Source organism: Canis aureus, chromosome 1 (genome assembly GCF_053574225.1).
Source record: "Canis aureus isolate CA01 chromosome 1, VMU_Caureus_v.1.0, whole genome shotgun sequence".
In the NCBI taxonomy this organism is placed as follows: Eukaryota; Metazoa; Chordata; class Mammalia; order Carnivora; family Canidae; genus Canis; species Canis aureus.
Genome location: NC_135611.1, coordinates 118,681,495 through 118,704,004, shown reverse-complemented (window position 1 = coordinate 118,704,004; position 22,510 = coordinate 118,681,495). Strand labels below are relative to the sequence as shown.

General features: G+C 48.5%; 1 protein-coding gene across 5 annotated transcripts in view; it reads left to right on the top strand.

Annotated features, from left to right (window-relative positions):
* The first annotated feature begins 10,345 nt into the window (after nt 1–10,345).
* GARRE1 (granule associated Rac and RHOG effector 1) overlaps nt 10,346–22,510 on the top strand; it is a 77,535-nt gene continuing 65,370 nt past the window's right edge. The window contains exon 1 of one of the 5 annotated variants that reach the window (XM_077855653.1): nt 10,346–10,453. The gene's annotated coding sequence lies outside the window, so the exon portion shown is untranslated. Of the gene's footprint in view, nt 10,454–17,415; nt 17,572–20,002; nt 20,135–22,510 lie in introns of those variants that run through there. The other 4 variants (XM_077855663.1, XM_077855688.1, XM_077855672.1 and 1 more) reach the window with 4 other exon arrangements.

The following is a 22,510-nucleotide window of genomic DNA, read 5'->3' as shown; positions in this document are numbered from 1 at the left end:
ATTTTTTAAAAATATTTTTTAAAAAATTGAACTAAATATAGATGTAGCTCCGACCCAGCAGTTTCCCCGTTGGGTATGTACCCAATAGCAGTGATTGGCTTTATGTCCACTAAAAGGACAGGAACGTTCATTGTAATCATAATAGCCAAAACCTGGAAATATCACAAATGTGTAACAACAGAATGAGTGGTGGTTATGTTCATCAATGAAATACAGTGAAAAAAAAATTTAAACTTATTCTAACACAACATAAATGAATGTCATGGGCATCACGATGAGGGAAAGAAGCCAGAGCCTCAGAGGACATACTGTATGATTTCATCTACATGAAACTCAAAACAGGCAAAACTCATCTATAGTGGTGATTAAGCAGTAGTCATCTTCGGGGGAAGCGGGGCCTGCTGAAGTAGATCGTGGTTGGGTTGAGGGGTACAGTATGTATACGTAAGTGAAAATTTAAACTGTGCCCCTAAAATTTGGTGTACTTGGTGTACATCGAGCATCAGCATAAAAGATACATAGAAGAGGACCTTGGATTCTCTCCATGGCTCTGGCCCTTTGATACACACGCAGGCCCCTGAGAGCCTTGCTAACTCCCTTCGCTTCTGCTTCTCCACCCCTCACCACCCCACCCCCCTCGGTGCTATGGAAACGAATTTTGCATCAAACTCTCTAGTGACTTCCTGTTTCTATTAAGAAAGAGCCCTCCTGCCCAGCCTGTCTTGGATGATCTAGTCCCTGGGGAACTCCCTCAGCCTTCCCTTGCTCCCTAAAAGGAGCCAAATCCCTTGCTTCGGGGCCCTTGAACAAGCAGTTCCTTTCACCTGGAGATCTTCCCCCAACTAGAGTTGTCCATTGAACGTTGTGGAGATTTGGGGTGCTGACCGCCCTACCCCACACACACAGTGAAAAAATCCACGTATAACTTTCGACTCCCCCCCCCCCCACAAACTTGATAGCATGCTGTTGACCAAAAGCCTTACGGATAAACTAAACAGTTGATTAACACATATTTTGTATGTTATGTGCGTTATATACCGTATCCTTGCAAGACAGCGAGAGAAAAAGAATGTCACTAAGAAAACCAAAAGAGAAAAATCCAGAACTGTGTTCTATAGAATTCACCTGTAAGCGGGCCCACTCAGTTCCAACCTGTGCCGTTCAAGGGTCAAGTGTAATTGCTTCTCATTTTTCAAGTGCCAGTGTAAACATTGCATTTTCGGGGATGCCTTCCAGGACCTTCCAGAATGTTTTTTTTTTTTTTTCTTCACTGCCGCATGTTCTAATTGTGCTTGCGTGTTTGTTATGTTTCTCTTTGCGGATTTTGTTTGTTCAATTCTGTCGTCGGCCTCAAGTGAGCGTTACGAATCACTGTGGTCTTACTACTCCATCCCCAGCACCTGGCCCAGTGCCTGGCCCGTAGTAGGTGCGCAGAAATTCACTGAATAAATGAGGAAGCCCCTTAGTGAATGCCGGCTGTTTGCTCTAGGCAGCACCAGTGCCGGAGATTCAGCCGAGTATGACACGGACACTAAGCTCACAGTCTGGAAAGGGCAAAAACGTACAGGTTTGTGGGATAAATACTCTAATGGGGAAAGTATACAGTTGGGGATTTCAGGGAAGGCCTCCTGGAGGAGGAGGCCCATGAGGTCATGCTTGAAGGAGCCCTACCAGAACTACCCCTACCTGTTCCGGGAGGAGGCCAAACTTGCAACAGCCTCTGGACTCACGGTGCTCGTGGATTTGCCTGTGACTGCACCTGTGCAGCTGTGGAAACAGCTTGAATTGCCAATTTTATGAGATCACAGGTTAAAAAAACATACTCATCTGATAGGCTTTATGTGAGATGATTTTTTTTTTTTAAGATTTATTTATTGGGACACCTGGGTGGCTCAGCGTAGAGCCTCTGCCTTCGGCTCAGGTCCTGATCCCGGGGCCCTGGGATCAAGCCCCGCAGCAGGGAGCCCGCTTCTCCCTCTGCCTTTGTGTCTGCCTCTCTGTGTCTCGCATGAATGAATAAATAAAATCTTTAAAAAATAAAATAAAGATTTATTTATTTATTTATTTGAGAAAGAGAGACACAGACTCCACACTGAGCTCAGAGCCTGACATGGGGCTCGATCCCACGACCCGTAAGATCACGACCCGAGCCCAAATCAAGGGTGGGATGCTTAACCACTTGAACCACCCAGGCGCCCCTGAGGTGATGTTTTTTATTTTATTTTTTAATTTATTTATGATAGTCACACAGAGAGAGAGGCAGAGACACAGGCAGAGGGAGAAGCAGGCTCCATGCACCGGGAGCCCGATGTGGGACTCGATCCCGGGTCCCCAGGATCGCGCCCTGGGCCAAAGGCAGGCGCCAAACCGCTGCGCCACCCAGGGATCTCTGAGGTGATGTTTTACTGTCAGGGTTTCTCCACGTATTTTTAGGGCTACGTGGCTCCCCTTCAGTCAACCCAATCTCATTGGTGATTCCGGAAGTGAAAGGTGGCTGTTATTTTTGTCAGCTCCCTCTCAAGTCCTCACTGTTAGCTCAGACCTGGATGCCCCTGCATCCCCTCCCTTGGTGCAGTGTAGACTGATCATGTTTCATGTTGCACACTCTACCAGCGATGTCCCGCGCTAGTGAAATCATTGTAGGTTAAGAGCCAAATCTTAGGGTATAAACGCAGCCTTTCCCCAAATATTTCTAATAACTTGGCTTAAAACTGTGATTTGGTTCTGCCCAGCTTTGCCCCTAAATGGAAGACACAAGAACTTGGCAGCTGTGCGGCTTAGGGTTAAGGTCAGGTGCAACACTGCGGGGCAGTGAGAGGCCTGGGAGTCTGGGCCCTGCGCCCATCATCTCTCCCCGGGGGGCCAGGGGGGCTGCGCAGGGAGAGACCCCTCTGACCTCTCTCATCACGCTGACACCCTGCCCTCCACCCGGCTGGGACAGCTGCCCGCCCGTGGCGCCCGGGAAGCGGCCGCCGTCTGATGCTCGGTGGCCCTGGTCCCCAGCACCTGCATCCGGCAGGAGTGGAGTATCCCCCCTCCCTTGGGAAGGGAGGCTGGGCTCTGTGACCCGTCCCCAGGGTCTCAGGAGTCACCATCACCCTAGAAACACAGTTGACTGCCCCTGCTCACGGGCGACTCAAGACCCACCTAAAATGCCCTAACCGGACAGGACCAGGGGGGCCAGCACATGCAAAGGTCTCTAAGTGGAGCCAGAGGGGAGCCTCGGGGTTGTCGGGCTGGAAGCCCCCTGCACCGTGTGTGGCACAAATGCAGCCCCGGCTCCGACGCCGTCCTGCCCAGTGTGTCCGAGCGGGACGGGCGCTGCAGGGGAGCGAGTCTCTAAGTTACTCCCGGGCATCGGGACGCCTGCCAAGGACAGCCGTTCTGGTGGCCACAGTGCCCTTTTTGTTAGGGCTAATAAGTCCCCTCTTGTTTCCGTGCCGAGGAGTTGGGGTCATTACGTGTTGATAACCGAAGGCAAGTGGCCCGCACTCGGGAACGGGGACAGGGTCCTGCGCTCTCCACCAGATGGGCCCGGGAAGGTCTCCTGTCCCGCTTCAGGCTCGGCCCGTGGGTCTACACATCCACAGGTGGGGTGGGGGGGATTTTCATAAATTATCCAGAACTCCAACAGTCAAGGGTTCACAGAGGACCTTTTGACAAGGCCGAGGAATCGAGTCTGCAGTTCGGGAGACACGTCTTGCCGCGGGGACTTTGCGACCCGAGGGGAGCAGGGCTGTGAGCTGGGCCGCAGCCGCAGGGCCTTCGGGCTACCTTGACCCGAAGGCTGTAGCCTCTGTGGCTTTGCAGAGCTGGGGGCCTGGAAGTCCGCGGGGCCTGGGCCATATCCCTCCCACTGTGCAGACCACGGCCGGTCTCGGTGACGGGCCATCACGGTGGTCCCTATCCTCCCAGCAGCCCCCCTCCCCCTCCACATACTCCAGACACCTGTTTCCCCAAGCCCCGCAGAGCCCCCGGGGAGACCCCAGCAGCTCCCCCTGCCTGGGCCTCACATGTTCCCGAAGATGCTACCTGGCATCCTGTCCCGGCTGCAGGGAAGGGGCCTGGCCTCCAGGGTCGGTGCAGCCCCCCTCTCCCGCCCCATCAGGGATCTCCCGGCCCCTGGCCACCCTCAGCCCATCAGAACCATGAAGAGCAACCTGGGATGCTAGAGGTGTGGGTGGACAGAAGCAGGTGGCTGTGCCCCCAAGGGTCCAGCCAGTGAGGGAGCAGAGGCCAACAGGAGGCTCAGATGCTCACAGGCAGGGGAAACGGGTGGTGAGGAGTGACTTCCTCCGGGAGGCAATCTCGAGAATGTGGGAGCAGTTTCCCCTGCGGCACATGACTCACGCTGCCCTCACCCCCTTTCCTGCCTGGGCCTCCGCTCCAGCGAGACTAGACTGGCCTCGCCCGGCCTCTCTCCATGCCCAGCAGACAGCCAGTTGCTCCGTGTCCAGAACGTCTGGCCAGCCCTCTCCAGACTCGGCAATCCTGGGGATTCTGGAACGCAGCTACCCTTCCTGGGGCTCATGGTTTGCAGCAGTTCACACTCTGCCCTGGGTCGGGGGGGGGGGGGGGGGGGGGGGGGGGGGGGGGGGGGGTGGACTGGCGAGGTAGAGGAGGAAAAGCACTCTCTCCAGACCAACCCCACTGCCCCTGCCTTGTCCCCCCAACCTTGGCTGTGACAACCTCTCCCCCGAAGGCTCTTCTTTCAGACATGCCCACTAAACCTGTGGAAAAGCCCAGCCTGGAAGCCCTGCACAAGCCAACGGGAGTAACTGGCTGCGTAAGGAACCGAGCGCTCTCCTTCCTCAGGAGGCCCCCTCTGTGGATGTCTGTATTCTGCTGCTCTCCACCTTAGGATGTGAATCCGCTTTTTTTTTTTTTCCATCAGCAAAGAGAGGCATCTCATGCCACAGCCAAGGTGCAGCTCTGGCCCATCTCACTCGTGCAGAGGGAGCTCTCATCTGTCACCCAAATGTCATTCTCACTTTCCATGGTGATGACCTCTGAGGCTCTCATCCCGTCCACGGGATCTGGCTCCAACCATCTGTGCCTCTGACCAGATACGAGGGGGGGGGGGCGTCAGGTGGATCCAGGAAGAGACCTTGAAATGCCTTCTTGGTGTCCTAAGTAGCAAGTTGAGGTCGGATGGTCTCTGGGATGCCACCCTAGCCCTGTGTGCATGGCAAGGCTCCAATCAGACCTCTCAGCAGAGTTGGAGGATCACAGCTTCTGTCCCTGAAGACCGGGGGGCGGGGGTGGTTTCCAGGAGGGCCTGGCCACCATCTCTAGACCCTGGGGGCTCCATTCTCTTTTCCTGGCACCTCTGTGCAAGGGAGCTTGGAACGAAGAGGTGACGGGACATGACAAAGGCCTCGGACCTGTGTGGTGCATACATGGATGTGTTTGATGAAGGAGAACAAATCGTTCAAGGCTCCAGGACGTAGGTATGATAGCTGCAGGTGTGCTCAAGCCCACTTGACAAGTGCACAATACCAAATGTCCTCAGGTCAGCTTGAGAAGTCCAAGACGGCCTGGTAGCTCGGAGCGCCACAGAGGCCACAGAAGGGCCCCAAGGTTGACGAGGTTCACACTGAGCCCAAACAAGAACTGCACGTTGTGACCCGAAACTAACGTAACACTGTGTGCTAATTATACTTCAATGAAAAGAAAACAAAGAAAAGAAGCCCCGCCTGCCTGGCTGAACGGGTCTCTAGAACCTCCTGGTCCTGGATTGAGGCCTACAGCAGGGGCCCAGCTGGAGCCGGGCGCAGGTCGTTTCCAGCCCATCACTGTGGGACCCCGGGGTTTGGAGTGAAGTGAGCAGCAGTGGTCAGAGCTGCCACGCGGGGAGGGAGCCTCTTTAAAGTCCCATCCGATGTCTACCAGGCGTAGCCCCCAGGCCCCTGGGGCCTGTCCTAGGAGCTAGGAGGGCCTCCGAGTGGTGGATGGGCTTGTCCTGAGACTGCAGGACCCACAGTTGGCCCACGTAGAAGCCAGCCGTCATCCCTGGTCCCTTCTCGGCCTCCACAGGTAAGAGGACGCCAGCACCCAGAGGCACTTCCTCCGACCCAGCTGTCTTCGCCCATCTCACGTCCCTCCTCTGGGAGCTTGGGGTCCACGGCCCATCACGGCAGTGACACTCTTCCCGTCTCCCCTGTATTCAACTGCCAGGTGAACGCTTGCTCCACCTGCTTCCCTTTTACCTGAAAGCTGCTGGGGAAGAGGGCTCTACTCGCCATTAATGATCCTCACTGCAAATTGTAAATGCTCCCACATTTCTCCTGCTCACCTTTCTGCTGCCAGACCTTTCCCATTCTCCTCGCGCCTCTGTCTCCAAACTTTCCTCTCTTTTTGCTTTTTGAAAAATTTTTTTCTTTTTGAAAAAGAAAGAGAGAGAGAGAGAGAGAAAGCATGGGAGGGGCAGAGGGAGAGAGAGAATGTCAAGCAGGCTCCATGCCCAGCAGCAAGAGGAGCCTGATGGGGACCTGACCCCACAACCCTGAGGTCACCATCCCAGCCGAAACCAAGAGTCAGACGCTCAATGGACTGAGCCATCCAGGAGCCCCTGCTGCAAAGCATCTTAGACCCCCCTCGAGCCTTTTCAGAACCTCATAAAATGACAATATGTTTCCTGTAACCTCAGCCTCTTTCTGTTAATAGATCCTCCTCTCTGATATTGAAATGTGTTTAAATCTCTTCCACTTTAATAAAACAACCTCCCAACAGGCACCTGCCTGGCTCAGCTGGTGGAGCATGAGACTCTTGATCTTCGGGTCACAAGTTCAAGCCCCACATTGGGCACAGAGCTTGCTTAGAGCAAAACCAAACAAAGCAAAAAATCACTAAAAAGCCTTCCCTCAAGGTAAACTCATTTCAGCTCCTCCCCACAGCTTGGATGACCAGCTAAGCCCCAGCGACGTTTCCAGCACTCTTCTCAGCTCCAGACTTTCGTCCCCAGTTCCTCCTTGGAGCATCCTTGATGTCATGTTCACAGCGGAACTCATGGCCTTCCTTGTATCTTCTGCCCTTCCAAATGTAGTCTTCAGGAACTTCCCAGCACTGGGTGTCACCACTACAATGGTTCGTCCCAGAAACTTGGGAGAAATCCAGGATTCCCTTCTCATCCTGACCCTCCATATCCATTTCATCACTTACTTGCATCTGCTTTACTCCCTACTGCAACTACCATGGTCTGTGAGTGGCTTTCCAAGTGAGGTTCACATACCCACCAGTGTAAGAAAGCAAACTATTAGAGTACAGGAATATAATATTAGAACTTCTATATAGGGATCCCGGGGTAGCTCAGTGGTTTAGCGCCTGCCTTAGGCCCAGGGCGTGATCCTGGAGTCCCAGAATCGAGTCCCGCATCGGGCTCTCTGCATGGAGCCTGCTTCTCCCTCTGCCTGTGTCTCTGCCTCTCTCACTCTCTGTGTGTCTCTCATAAATAAATAAATTTTTTTAAAAAAGAACTTCTTTTTTTTTTTAATTTTTTTTATTTATTTATGATAGTCACAGAGAGAGAGAGAGGCAGAGACACAGGCAGAGGGAGAAGCAGGCTCCATGCCCCGGGAGCCCGACGTGGGATTCGATCCCGGGTCTCCAGGATCACGCCCTGGGCCAAAGGCAGGCGCCAAACCGCTGCGCCACCCAGGGATCCCTAAAAAAGAACTTCTATATAGACTGTTCTCTTTTCAATTTTAAAAAATTGCTTATTTCTATAAATAAATAAATAAATAAATAAATAAATAAATAAATGTTTATTTCTGTTTCATGATATAAATAGTATTTGAGCAGTGTGGTGGATATATGGGCATACCTGGCCATATTACAGATTTGGTTCCAGACCACTGGAATAAGCCTAATATTGGAATAAAGGGAATCAAATGAATTTTTTGTTTGGCCCAGTGTATATAAAAGTTATGTTTACACAAGATGATAGTCTATTAAGTGTGCCGTAGCATTATATCTAGGAAAACAATGTACATACCTTAATTTAAAAATACTTTGTCCCAGGGCACGTAGGTGGATCAGTTAAGTATCCAACTCTTGATTTCGGCTCAGATCCTGGTCTCAGGTTGTGGGCATGGAGCCAGCTTAAGATTCTCCCTCTCTCCTCCTCCCTCTGCCCCTCCCCACCTGCTCTCTCTCTCTCAAAGACAAAACAAACCAAACCCAAACTTTACTGCTGAAAAATGCTAACCATCATCTGAGCTTTCATGTAGTCACAGTCACTGATCATGGATTACCATTAACAAATAAAATAATAATGAAAAAGTTTGAAATATTGGGAGAATTGACCAAAATGTGTACAGAGAGCAAATGCTGTTGGAAGAATGGCACCAATAGACTTGCTTGACACAGGGTTGCCACAAACCTTCGATTTGTAAAAAATGATGTTTTTGCAAATTGCAATAAAAGGAAGCATATTAAAATGAAGTATGCTTGTATGTAGTTTGTTAATAAAATTCAAGTGATACTGAAACTTTTTTCTAACAGAAGTTCAAGAATAATGACAACAAAATTTTGAAGGCCTGGGGCGCCTGGGGTGGCTCAATCAGTTGGGCATCTGCCTTCAGCTCAGGTCATGATCTCGGGGTCCTGGGATCAGGTCCCACATCAGGCTCCCTGCTAAGTGGGGAGTCTGCTTCTCCTTCTCCCCTCACCTTGCTTGTGTTCTCTTTCTCTTTCGAATAAACAAATAAAATCTTTAAAAAAAATTTGAAGGACCTGGTCAAAATCAGAATCCTTTTTGCTTGGGCAATTGAGATAGCCTCCAGATGTCTATCCACCTATCTAAAATATGCATACAGGGGATCCCTGGGTGGCTCAGAGGTTAAGCGCCTGCCTTCTGCCCAGGTGTGATTCTGGAGACCTCGGATCGAGTCCCACGTCGGGCTTCCTGCATGGAGCCTGCTTCTTCCCCTATGTCTCTGCCTCTCTCTCTTTCTCTGTGTCTCTCGTGAATAAATAAACAAAATCTTTTTAGGGTAGCCCCGGTGGCAGCGGTTTAGCTCTGCCTGCAGCCCAGAGTGTGATTCTGGAGGCCCTGGATCTAGTCCCACGTGTGGGCTCTCTGCATGGAGCCTGCTTCTCCCCCTGCTTGTGTCTCTGCCTCTCTCTCTCTCTCTGCGTCCCTCATGAATAAACAAAATCTTTTAAAAAATCTTTTTTAGAAATAAAATACGCATACAATTCCCTATTTTAACTGTTTTTAAGTGTATGGTTTTAATGTGGTTTGTGCATCATCGCTATGTTCATCTCCACGTTCATCTCCAGAACTTTACATCTCCCCAAACTGAAACTCTATACCTATTAATTAGAAACTCCCCCATGCTCCCCTCTCCCCGCTCCCTGGCGACTACCTTCTGCTTCTGCTCTCTATGAACTCGCCTACTCCAGGTATCGCATATAAGTGGAATCGTAGGATATTTGTCCTTTTGTGACCGGCTCACTGACTACTCAGCCTGATGCTTCCTGGTTCATATGTTTGTAGCATGTGTCAGAATGTCCCCCCCCCTTTTTAAGGCTGAATAATATTCCTTTGCATGGATATACCACATTTTGCTTATCCACTCATCCATCAGTGGACATTTGGGTTGCTTCCACCTTTTTGACGATTATGAATAATGCTGCTATGAACATGGGTAAAAAAAAAAAAAAAATCGACATCCAGTCCTGCCTCCCCCTCCCTAGTCCTTCCCGGCAGCTGCAGCCCAAAGACTCCCAGGAGGCCCACAGGTATGATAAAGTCTCCACCTGCCTAAAGCTTACTAGTTTCCCGACGCTCCCAGGCCAGACACCTGCCGTTTCTTCTGCCCTCACCGGGCCTCCCTCTCTGCGTCTGCAAGTTGTTTTCTTCCTTCTCCCCTCGGAGGACCTGAGCTCCCGCTCTCCGTCCGGGGCCAGGAGGTCCCCGATGACCCCCCCACACTAGGTCAGGGGACTCTCCACCCCCCCCCTCCACTTTCCCTTCCTACCACTTGGCACAACTGGCGCTCTCTCATCATGGGCGTTTGTGACCATTTTATTGCGTTTCCGCTGGAGCATCCAGCCACGCGGGGGTGCGGGCGCTCACCGCCCGGTTGGTTCCCGGGCGCCCGGCAGGACGCGGCCCCCCGCGCGCACTCGGGAGCCGAGGAACCTATTTCCATACTGAACACGTGAGGCCGCCCAGAGGCCCCGCGGCGGTGCAGGATCCGGGCGGCCGCCCGTCGGGCCCCCCCGCCCCCCCTCCCCCCGCGCCGCAGCGGCCCCTCGGGGAGCTCCCGGCGCCCGGGCACGGAGCTCAGGGCGCCCCCTCCCGGCCCGCGCGCGGGGGCCGCCTCCAGCCCCGGGGCCGCAGCCACTCGCGCGTCCGCCTGGGGCGGGGGCGGGGCCGGCCCGGAGACGTCACTTCCGGTGTACACAGCCGGGCCGGGCGGTGCGCTGGGGGCCGGGCGCGTCGCAGGTGAGGAGCGGGCGCGAGCGGGGCTGCCGGGCGCGGGCGGGCGGGCGGCCGGTGGGCTGCGGCCGGGGCTGGCGACCCGACGCGCTCGGGGGGCGGGGGCGCGGGGGGCGCCGCTCCGCTCCGCTGCGGGGCTCGGGGCTCGGGGCCGCGGGCGCCCGCCCCTCGCCCGTCCGCTGTGGAGGACGCGGGGCTGTGGGGGCGCTGGCCGGGCGGACGGAAGCCCGGAGGGGCCTCTGGGCTCGTGCCCGGGACCGGGGGGCGCCGGGGCCGTGAGGGGCGGCGGAGGGGGCCCGGCGAGGTCCGGCTGGCGCCGGCACCCGCTCCCGGAAGCCGGCGGCTGGTCCGCGGAGGCGCGGCGGCCTGTGGGCGGCCGGGGTCCGCGGGGACTGGCCGGGGACGCGGCCCTCACGCCGCCCCGCGGCTGCCGGGCCGGCCGTGCGGGGCCGCCGAGGAGCGCGCCGTCGGGGCCGTGCGGAGCCTGCAGGCGCGGTCCGGCCGCGGGAGCGTCTGTGGGCGCCCGGCGGCGCCGAGGGACCCGCGCCCGCGGGGTCAGGGGTGTGTCTTCCGGCGCCGCGCGGCGCGAGGCAAGGAGCGAGCCTGGCTGGCACGATAAGAATTCTGGTTATTCTCCTCACAAAATCCGCCCGATGAGCGCCCGGGTCGGGGGGACCCCGGTTTGGAAGCGGCATGTGGCTGCCCCTCCCCCCGCGCCCCCCACGACACGAGCGACCGTCTCCTCACACTCGGCCGCGCACGGAGTGTCGTGACAGGACTTTCGCGGACGGCGCGCCTCCGGCGGCCTCGCCTGCGTGACAGTCGTTTGCGGACGCTGCGCTAACAGCGTGTGATCACTCTAATGGGCTTCGTAGGCACCGCGGCGTACCGTGGTGTAACCAGACCCCCCGGATGGGCCTGTGGGTCGACCGTTTCCAGTTCGTCACAAGATACCTCTGCCCAAAGGATTTGTCTGATTGTTTTAGGATAAATTTACAAATGAGGTCAAAGGCAACATTCATTAAAAAAAAAAAAAAAAAATAGGTTATATTTGTTTCCTTTGTTGACATGTTTGGAAAATCCTTCTCCATCCCAGTGTTGAACTTCCATTCATTTTTGCTTCTCATTTCATGATTTCATGGTGGGTTTTTTTTTTTTTTTTTTTTTGACTTTCAGCTTAAATATTTTTTTTCTTTTTTAAGATTTTATTTATTCGTGAGAGACAGAGAGAGAGAGAGAGGCAGAGACATAGGCAGAGGGAGAAGCAGGCTCCATGCAGGGGAGTTGGATGCAGGACTGGATCCCAAGACCTCGGGATCACAACCTAGCAGAAGGCAGATGCTCAACCCCTGAGCCATCCAGGTGCTCCAGCTTACTTTCTATTTAAAGTTTCATTTTGGTGTAAGATATGAAATATTTTCCAAATGATTAGTTGACCCAGTTTTATCGAATAGGCTGTGACTGCCGTTTTGTCATATTTTATTTCACTTTTTAAAATTTTATTTATTTATTCATGAGAGACACAGAGAGAGAGGCAGAGACACAAGCAGAGGGAGAAGCAGGCTCCATGCAGGGAGCCTGATGCAGGACTCGATCCTGGGACCCCAGGATCACACCCTGGGCAGAAGGCAGGCGCCAAACTGCCAAGCCACCCAGGGATCCCCCATTTTGTCATATTTTAGATCTAAAGTTCTCAGTATGTGTTTATAAGGGACTACTCACAAATTTGATATTTAGGTTTTGTGTATGCTGTCTTTAAATTTCATCCGCAGGATCTTTTTTTCTTAATCATTTTCCTTTACGAGACTAGGAAATAGGTCATGTTTGAGATTTTTTTTTTCTTTTTTAAAGTGAAAAGTTCAGTTTATTGTTTCATTGCTTTCTTGCTGACAAGATAACAAACTCCATATGAAGAGTGCAGGTTTGTTGTGGCAACTTTTCAGTCTGGCATTTGAGATTCTAATCTTCCTCTATTTTTGCACACGAATACGTAGGTTAGCATTGGAGACCAAGATAGAAAAGCTCTCAGATTCCCTTGGCAAGCCTAGATTTTTGAATCTAAAATTATCTCTGGATTTTTGGAAGACAGCATGTTTTAAGCATCCTTTAAAAAATTTTTTTTAAACAAGTTGCACATGATTCTGCTGAAATCTTACTAAATGTTTATTCTGTTTCAATCCTGGAGCCTAATATACCAGAAGCTTTATGTCAAGTGGGTCTTCCAAGTCTGTAGGAAAATAATTGTATCTAAGAGCTGGTAGGCTGGTATATCACATGGGCTGGGTGTCCACTCTCTTTCTTTCCCTCTTGAAACTTTGTCCTTAGTGGAAAATGATGACCTTCCTAGGTAGGCAAAGAATGTTGGTTTGAATAAGGAATTGCTTTACTTTGGAATTACAGGAAAAAAAAAAAAAAAAAAAGATGCTTTTTCTCTTAGTACAAGTTCACGGAGAGCTTGAACTTGTGAAGCGTTGTGCTTCAAATGTCTTTATCTCTAATGAAACTGCTCTTGAGGCCCAATTGATAGATGCAGTGGCTGCTGCTTACTCATTTCCCTTGACCTTGACCATAAATATTTGGCATGGTGAGCCAGATTTCCTTGCTGTTGTCAATCTCCTCTTGGTTGGCCTTCTTGACTTGGAGCTATTGTGGTCATTTTCTTAACTTTGTGACAGTGCTTTTTCATTTGACTTTGTTGTTTCTCTCCCCACATCTGCCTATGAGCATTTTCCAAGGCCTCGCTTCCTTCCTCTACCTCTTTTCCCAAAAAACATGCTCCTTCCCACTCATCCAGTGTATGACTTCCAGGCAGAGAATCACTTTACCCCCTCACCCTTGTCCCCATTGAGTGACCCCAGCTCACACTTTGCTACAAGTCATTTCTTTATCTCCAACTGACCCCTGGTCATGTTCTCGAGGCCATCCTCTCTCCAGCTGAGGGAGCCCTTCTTTGCTTCCCAAGGTGGCCTTGTCCTTCATGACTATCCCATCTCATTTTCCTTCTTGATTTGGGGTGTATTTGCTGTTTGCTTTCTGTCCCTATACTTTGATTTAAACTTTGTGTCTTTGCTCTTAGGGACCTCAGACATAATCTGGTTCCACCCTAGATGAGAGATGAGACTCAGTGATTTTATTCATTAGTTTAGTTAACTCACATTTATGGAGTACTCTCAGTATAGGCCAGTTACTATAGTGGAAAATTGAAATACAGAGCTAGAAGGTATAGCCTGAACAAGAAGGCCAAATAAGCAATTGCCACAAAGTATCATAAATGCCTAGAAGTGGGGGACACTTAATGAGCTCCGCCAGGTTTCAGAGATCTTGCCTGTTGAATGTTGTTGCTGTTATCTCCAGGACCTGGAACACAGTGTCCTGGGAACGATCAAGTATTTGTTGAATGAATCAGTGATCATCTGAGAATGAAATGAGAAAAGAGCGGTCTATAGAAAAGATATAAACCAAGAGACATCTTGTGAGACAGTTTGGTGAATTTCAGGGAAAACTTTAAGTTCAACTAAAATGACCCGGCTATAACCCCAGGAAGGCATGAGTGGAATGTGTTTGTAGCCAGAATGCTTAAACTTAATTTTGTATCGTCAGAAGAAAGACTACATTTCTAGGAGAGGATTAGGATGGTGTCTGTGGAAATCGGGGTGGCAGGTCCAAGAGAAGAATTGGGTGCTGTGTCTGTAGCACTGCCTGGAGGCCCTGGCCAGAGGAGCTGTGTGCAGTCCTCCAGTGAGCTTCTGCACCCCCAGACAGATGGGTGCATCTCTGTTGATGCCTCAAGCCAGGAGAATCTTTCCCTTGCTTTACTTCCACACTCCTAATACCTTCTGATTAGAACATGGCTTCCTGCCAAGGAGAGAATGTGAATGGTTGAGAGCTCCTTATCCAGACTGACCGCTTGGATCAGATCCTGATCTTGGGGTGCTGGCTAATCTCTTTGTTTCCCTCTCTGTAGAATGGGGAGAATGGTAGACCCTTCCTCTTCGCTGCCCAGCACCTAGTATAAGTGCTCAGTAAATATTAGACCTCATCAGTATTTATAAACTTAGTAACTGGCCTTCTGGCTAGTACACAGTCATCTTTGAGTTTGGGTGGCCTGAGTCAGTTGCCCTGGACCTGCTTACTCCTGGGGGCACTGACAATACTGAGAAACAGAGGGGAAGTCGTGGCAGATACACTCTTCCCAAAGCGCTCATCCAGAGAACCCGACTGCTGTTGTCAGGGAAGATTTCCTGGAGAAGGATGGGCTTCAGCTGAGTACGCTGGGAAAGCATTAGTACAGCACCACAGTAAGGGGAAAGGACTTTTAAGGAGGGCCATGACAAGTACAAAGGCATAGAGGTGAGCAAGCATGAGGTTTGTGAACCGTAGGAGTTTTAGGGTAAAGGGTGGACAATTATGAATATGGAAGTGGAAGGAAATGGGATTGGGGAGGAAAGTGGGGCCAGCTCTTAAAGAAATAATTAATGATGATATGTAACTTATTGGGCAGTAACAATGTGTCAGTTATGATGTCAGTCCCTTCTCACTGTGCCAGCCAGGTTTGGTGCCAAGTGCTTTGTATACATTACTTTGTTTCATCTTCACAACAACCCTGTGTGATGTAGGTGCTTACATTACAGGAGAAGTGATACATCCAATGTCAGCTGCCTGGTGATTCAGCCTGTGCACTGTTGCAGGGTTAGCACTTAATATCATTTGTGCATTTAAAAGCCTCTGTGACTCCTGTTTCCTGGCAAGTCCAAGCCCGACAAGATCCTGACTTTATGGAACCATCTTGGGTTAAAAAGTGAAACTGTGTGTGTCTTAGAATTGAATAAAAACAGTATAGGTGCAGATATACGTCAGAGAAATGTCAGTCAGTGAAACAGGCAAGATGCAGAAGAGTGTGTATATGGGCCCATTTGTGTAAAAAATAAAGGAGAGAGAGAGAGGTCCACATGAAATAGGTTTCTAAGTGTAGAAAAACATTTCTGGAATGATAGAAAAGAAAGAGTGTTTGCCTTCAGGATGAGGCCCCAGAAATCAAGGCTTTTAGACTGACCTAGCTTTTTCTTGCACATACTCTTTTGTACAGTATGATTTTTCTTGTCACTGTGTATTATATTTTCAACTAAAAGTTAATAAAAACAAAATTTTAAATGTTTGCCATGTACGTAGCAGTCATTTAGAGAGGGAATGCGGTAGATGTTAAGAAGGATTCTATCCAGACTTCTTGTGTTCGGTTTCTGTCTCTGCCATGTACTAATTGTTAATCTCTTAAGTCACACCCTCTCTTTACCTCATTTTACCCCATCTGAAAATGGGGGGGGGGTAACACTAGCTACCTCTTGGAGTTACAGAGTTACAGTTAAGTTACAGTGTAAATTAGTTAATATTTGTGACGTCTTTGGAACGCTTCTTGGCCGGTATGTTTTCTTGTTGGTGGTGATGTTGTTGTGGCTTTGTACTGTGTACCGCCGTGCATCTGAAGAGGGGTCCACCCTGTCTCTGTGCATTTACAGTTCTTGTTGAACGGGCCGGCAAACAAAGCTAGCAACAAGCAGTGGCAGTGGAGGCTGCAGGAGCTCAGGACAGCCTCCAAGAGGACCGAAGGGGCCCAAGATGGTTTCATCCAAACAGTGAAGCTTAAATATGGCTAACATCTAGAAAAAGTGAAGGGGAAGAAAAAAGGGCACACAGGGACTTGTTTTGGGGGTGATGTGTGCCCCAGACAGACAGAAAAATAAGACAGGAAAGAGCCTGAAGGGAGCCCGAAATTGGGATATAGCGTGTGATGACAGGTCATCGTTATGTGGCAATTTTTCTTAGCATATATAAAATAATGATATGATTTATAAATGACATCTTAGGCTTGATGAAATGTGGTAGCTGTACCTTGATCTTTGAAATGGCCATGAGGTGTTCCTGTGTAAATTCTTTAATGAATCCCTTAATGCGGAACATGTGGGTTACTTCCAGGTTGATGCTTGTAGACAGAGCTCCCAGTGAGTGTCTTTGATATAGGTCTCTACATTTACTGAGTCTATTTCTAGGATTCATTTCTAGATGGTCTGTTTTTTTTTAAACTGTTTTGACTATGTTCCTTGTGTCTGGGTCACTGTCTGATATGTGCTTTTTCAAATTGGTAGCTGCAAAGAATTTTTTAAGATTTTATTTATTTGAGAGAGAGACAGAGAGCATGAACAGGGGAGGGGCAGAGGGAGAAGCAGACTCCCTGCTGAGCAGGAAGCCCAGTGTGGGCTCCATCCCAGGACCTTGGGATCGTGACCTGAGCCAAAAGGCACATGTTTAACCGACTGAACCACCTAGGTGCCCCATTTGCAAAGAATCTTAATGGGATGGTTTGGTTTGGTTTTCTTTTGGTTTTAATGGGATAGTTTTTAAGTGCAGAATTAGAGCTAGATATTACCTGGAAAAAATCTAATTTTCATTTTAGAAATAATTTTGGTGGGCACCTGGGTGGTTCAGTCAGTTAAGTGACTGCCTTCTGCTCAGGTCATGATCCCAGGGTCCTGGGATTGAGCCCCACATCAGGCTCCTTGTCAATGGGGAGCCTGCTTCTCCTTCTCCCTCTGCCTGTTGCTCCCCCTGCTTGTGCTATTTCTCTCTCTTTCTGTCAAATAAATAAAATCTTTAAAAAAAAAAAAAGAATTTTGGGATTAGTTTCTAGTGAGATGTTATTTATGATGGGGAACCTGGGAATACCTGACTTTTCTCCCACCCCACCCCCAGGTCCCAGAGGTGGAGGTGCATGCCTGAGAGCAGAGGCAGAGGAAAGCTGGCCTGGCTCCCAGACTCCAGTGCTGCAGGCTGTGGTAACCTAGGCAAGAGCTGTCCCTCTCCCCGGCTCCCAAAGACTTAGCCTACCCCTGGGTCTAGGTAGAGAATGCAGCCACATACCTGTGCTTCAGGAGCTTTGTACTTGACAACGCCAGGTGATCCCTTCCTGAGCCTAGTCCTTGCCAGTCTTCAGTGTGGGGCTGAAAGAGGAGGGAGTGGTGCGCAGGGAAATGGGAGGAGCCCTGACCTCCTTCCCCTCTGGAGGATACCCGGCAGCCCTCCTTTTAGTTTGTTGCCAGGACCTTGAGAGTCAGGGCCAGAGCAGCAGGAAGGTAAGTAATAATTTTGAAAAATTTTGTAACTATGTGGCATTTTGAGAGGAAAAGTTTGGGTTTCCCCCCACACACAAATAGGAGGCTAGTGTGAAGTATTTCATTAGAAGATGAAATGCTTCTCTCTGACTAGTGTCCAGCCTCTTTCAGAGCAGATAACTCCAGTTTCTTAGTGAGACTCAAAGTGTGCCAAGGGCTGTGGTTTATGGATTTAAGCCTCACCACTGTACTGAAGAAACCGAGGCACAGAGTTCAAAGAAACAGAGGCGTAGAGTTAGTAAGTGCCATTAATTTAACTGGTAATTACTGAGAACTGGAATTCCTATCCAGGTCAATCTGATTCCCAAGCCGTACCTACTGCACTTTGTCAGTGCCTGTTCCCAGGAAATCTCTGTGGACTGTGGAGCATCTTACTGACAAGGTCAAGGCATGAGTTTTTTCTCACATTGGGTTATAAGCTCCTGGAGAGCAGGAATTGTGTCTGTTTCACTCACCCCTGTACCCCCAGTGCCTGGAGCAGTGTCGTGCACATAGTAGGACCTCAGTAAATGCCTGAGTATGTGAAGGCTCATGGCGTGAGGAAGTGGGAGAGCCTGGAAGTCAGGATGGTAGTAAGCTCTGATGGTAAGGCCTGCTCTGTAGGGCCGTCTTCCCTGCCTGGGGAACAAGGGTGGGAATGGGGAGGAGGCTGCTTCAATATTCTCACTTAAATATTCGACCTGCTGGGGTGTTTGTGGGGAAAAATGGGCAACCTCACCTTGACTCTGACTTGCTGTTCTTTCTGAGAGATGGGAAGGCTTGCTGGCTGTGCAGAATTGAAGTGTGTGTTCCCAGCCTGGAGGCAGGGGCTGCTGTAATTATACATTGATCAGATTTTTCAAGGGTGCCTTAAATTTTCAGAAATGGTCCCGAATCTGAAGTGCATTTATCTAAAATTTATGATTCCTCTCCATAGTAAGAAATAATTTCTAGATTATAGTTTGATGTACCCATTTGTATATAAACTTATTGATAAATATTTGTTTTCCCTAGTCGAGGTTAATTTTGGACAGGTTCACAGTGCAAATGGTTAAGAATGAGTAGTGCTACTAAGTTTTTTTAAATAACTTTCTAATGGATACATTAGTTTTCATTAGTTGAACTTGCTTTCATGTTTGGAAACTTTTTGGATAACAAAGTTTAAAACTAGGCTCAAACAGAGCTGAGTGGATCAAGGCCTTTTCGTGCCATAAGATACTAACAAAAATAAACTAGCATTTTTTAATAGAGTCAGATTTTTTGGAATGCTTTAACCATTTGGGTTTGAAAAAAATTACATCAATGCTTGTAACTTTAAAAAAATTATTTTCTTCAGTCAACTACAGTTAAAAAAAAAAAAAAGATTTACTTTAAGTCATACTCCTTGATTTATACCCAAATTTCCATCAGTGGCACAATTTGCAGTTGTGAATGTTTTCTTCGTGCTCTGTTGTATTGGATGCAAAAATTTTAGCTTATCAATAAAAACCTGGTTTTAGCTGAGCAAACTTTTTCAGAAATTTCAGAGCCAACTTTATCCTTTGGAGATTTGTGGTTATTTGTACATAAACCTTTTCTTGGCGAAGCTTTGACAACTGCCCCCTGCTTTTCCTTTTGAAGATTTCTGTTTTAATAAAGTTTTTTTGGCTCAGAGTGTTCCTCTAATAAAATTATTTCAGAAGTTCTAATACTTATTTTGTTTTAAAGGCAACAGGTTTTGAGTTACTCTTTTGGTTTGATAAGATTAAACACAAGTCTTAGAACACCATGGGTTATTAACAGATAGCTAGATCTGCCCTCAGCAGGACCAGTAATAGATTCCCCCCCTCTCCCCACTAAATGTTCACCATTTTTCTTGGTATGAAACTGAATATATGGTGGTTACCATCCATTTCATTTACTTTTCTACTTATTTATGTGCTGTTTAGAAAATAAACTACCCTTTGATCTTCCTCTTTCTCCACCCCCAAAATACCCTCAATTTAAACAAAATTGCCCATCATCTGTACGACTGTTTATGCCTTTTTTTTTAACCTGTGTTACTTTGAAATTAAATTTCAACTCTGTTGACCTCATGGTTAGAAAATTTTTTTCTTCTGCCTAAATTATCACTTGTTTGTAGATTACTAAATAAAAAAGCTTTTTAGATCTATTAATGATATCTTGCTTTGTTATTATAGAGGGATGTCCTGTTTTGTGGTGATGAATGTTACAGACCAAGTGTCAAGACAAGAGGTCAGATGTCATCATGTGGGGGCAGTTTGTTCCCCCATTAGACCAGAAGCTCCTTGACAGCAGGTCCTGATTCCCCTTCTCTGCATCCTATGTGCCTCTAACATTCAGAGCATTCAGGACCACTTGGCGGGGTTGACCATGTTGCTGGAGGATGGGTATAAAAAATATCTTCATTTTAATTTTGGTAGATTCAAATGTTGATCAGAGTTCTTATTTGGTAGGGTTGTTTTTTTTTCCTATGTACTTGAATTTTCAGGGCTCAATTTAGGATAAATGGGTTTCAGATTTCATCAGCTGATCAGTTTACTTGGTAAGTTTTTGTTTTATATTAATAGCAGTTTTAGTAATCATTTCTTGAACTAATAATAATAATCTTGGCCTTCTTAAAACTTTTCACTGAGATTTTTTACTCAGAACTTTAATGTTTCTGGAGTTTTTGCGTGATTCTTTAAATTAACGTGCTTAGTATTAATTCCTTGGCTGTATAATAGGCTAGTGTTCAGTTTTGCACATATTTTTCTTTGGGACAGTCTCTGGGCACAGAAATAATCTGGGCTTGGTGGACCCAGAACTGTCACTTCCTTTCCTCTGGCTTTGGCTTTCCATGTCTGCCTTTCCATTTTGATGTTTTAATGATACCCTCCCTGCTCAGTGATTTGTGTTCAGGAAGCTAGGCAGTGATTACTTTTGTTTCTGCTTTGTGAACTTCCTCCCCCACTTCCTATTTTTACCGAGCAACTACAGGAAATGAGGCAGCTCCTGGCTGGCTGCTGCTAAGCACTGATTTTAGGTGGCAGAGAACAAGGCCTGAGCCATTTAAAACATTTTCCACCTTAGTCTTTTCACTATGTCCTTCCTGTAGGAATCATTGGAACATGATTTTGTGATTGGATTGAGATGATGACATGTCCTCTGCACCCTTCATGGGGTGGGGTGCTCAGTTGGAGGGCAGCGTTTTTTGTGAAGTAGGTGAGAAGTTTTTTCCATTGTAATAGTAGGAGTGGGACATTGTAGCCTGGAGGCCCAGCTGCTGTCATGGGTGAATGGCTTGGTAGAAGCAAAGGGTGGTTTGAAGGGACCTGTTCTAAGTAAGGCTGGAAAGGTGGACTCTGGTCCTCCCTAGGTGGGAGCCTTGGCTGGCAGTCTTGGAGTGGACTGAAGGACCAGTCTGTTCCCTGAGATCTTTGTGGGGTTTTTTTTGTGTGTGTGTTTGTTTGTTTTTTAAGATTTTATTTATTTATTCATGAGAGACACACACACACAGAGGCAGAGACACAGGCAGAGGGAGAAGCAGACTCCATGCAGGGAGCCCGACATGGGACTCGATCCCAGGTCTCCAGAATCACACCCTGAGCTTCATGAAGGCAGGGGCTCAACCGCTGAGCCACCAGGGATCTCCTCTCTGAGATCTTTGAAGAGGGCATCAGCCTTTGTGGTGCTCTCCTTCCTCTGAAGTCATGGCATTTGTCTTCTAAATCACTATTTAGCATTTACTCACTTCTTTTCCCATGGTAACTCTTGTTGTGTTGTGGACCTTTGGTAGCTTCGTTTATGGGAGAAGTTTGTATTATCTTCTCAGAAAGAAGTAACTCTTTATACAGTAGGTTACTTGGATATGGAAGACGGTCAAAGCATTTGTTGAGCAGAGTTTCTCAATAGTGGCACTACTGACATCTTGGGTTGGACAATTCTTTGCCTTTGTATGAACAAAGGAGCTGTCCTGTGCATCGTAGGATAGTTAGCAGTTGTGACAACCAAAATGTGTTACCAGACATTGTCATATGTCCCCTGAGTCGAATGTTTATGTATGTGTGTGTGAAACATCCTCTTCTCCACCTGTTGAGAACCATTGTGTTAAAGGATTGAAAGCTGACTTCTTCTAATTTTGTAAAATGGGATAAAAAAGAATGTCTGGGTCCTTGGAATTGGAGCCATTTGTTAGTTTCTATTCCAGTATCTGACAGTCTCATACATTTTTGGTTTGCCACTTAGATTTTGCTATTGTCTATCAGCCAGCTTTGAGGTGTATCTTCCCTTCTGTGTGCTTCCATCGAAACAGCTAGGGCCTGAGCATCTGACAGCCTGGCTTCTGGTCCTCATAGAAACCATTCTCTCTCAGTCTTTTTTTTTTTTTTTCCATTCTCTCTCAGTCTTGATCTTGCTTGCTCCGGAAGGCTAGTTCCTGGGAAGCTGAACACTGGGGGTATAAAGGAGAAAATGAGAGGCATCTAGAGTGTAACAGTAGCTCACATTCATGGAGCAGTTGCTGTAGACCAGGTGAGCAGAATTAAAGGATAGAAAGCCAAAGAAACAAGACCAGGGCCTCTGGGTCATTTTAGGTTTAGGCTCTGGGTGCCTTTAGCCACAACAGTAAGTACAGTAGAAGGAGCAGAAAATGGAAGGGTGACTAGATAAAGTTTGAAGGACCTGAGGAGATGTTTCATGAGTCTAGTCCTGGGAGGGAGAGGTCTTGACCAAAGAGTTGAATTTGGGTGTCATCAGTAATAGATACAGGTATGATCTCCTAAAGAGAGATCACTTTACTTTTCGTTACTTCAGCTTAACTTCCTGTCAGTTCCAAGAAGACTACAGCTTTAAGCCATCTCCTCTCTAAGAGTGATAAGCAGAATGCCAAGGTCTAGATATTTGACAGAGGTGGATTAGCACAGTGGAGAGCCCAGCCTCT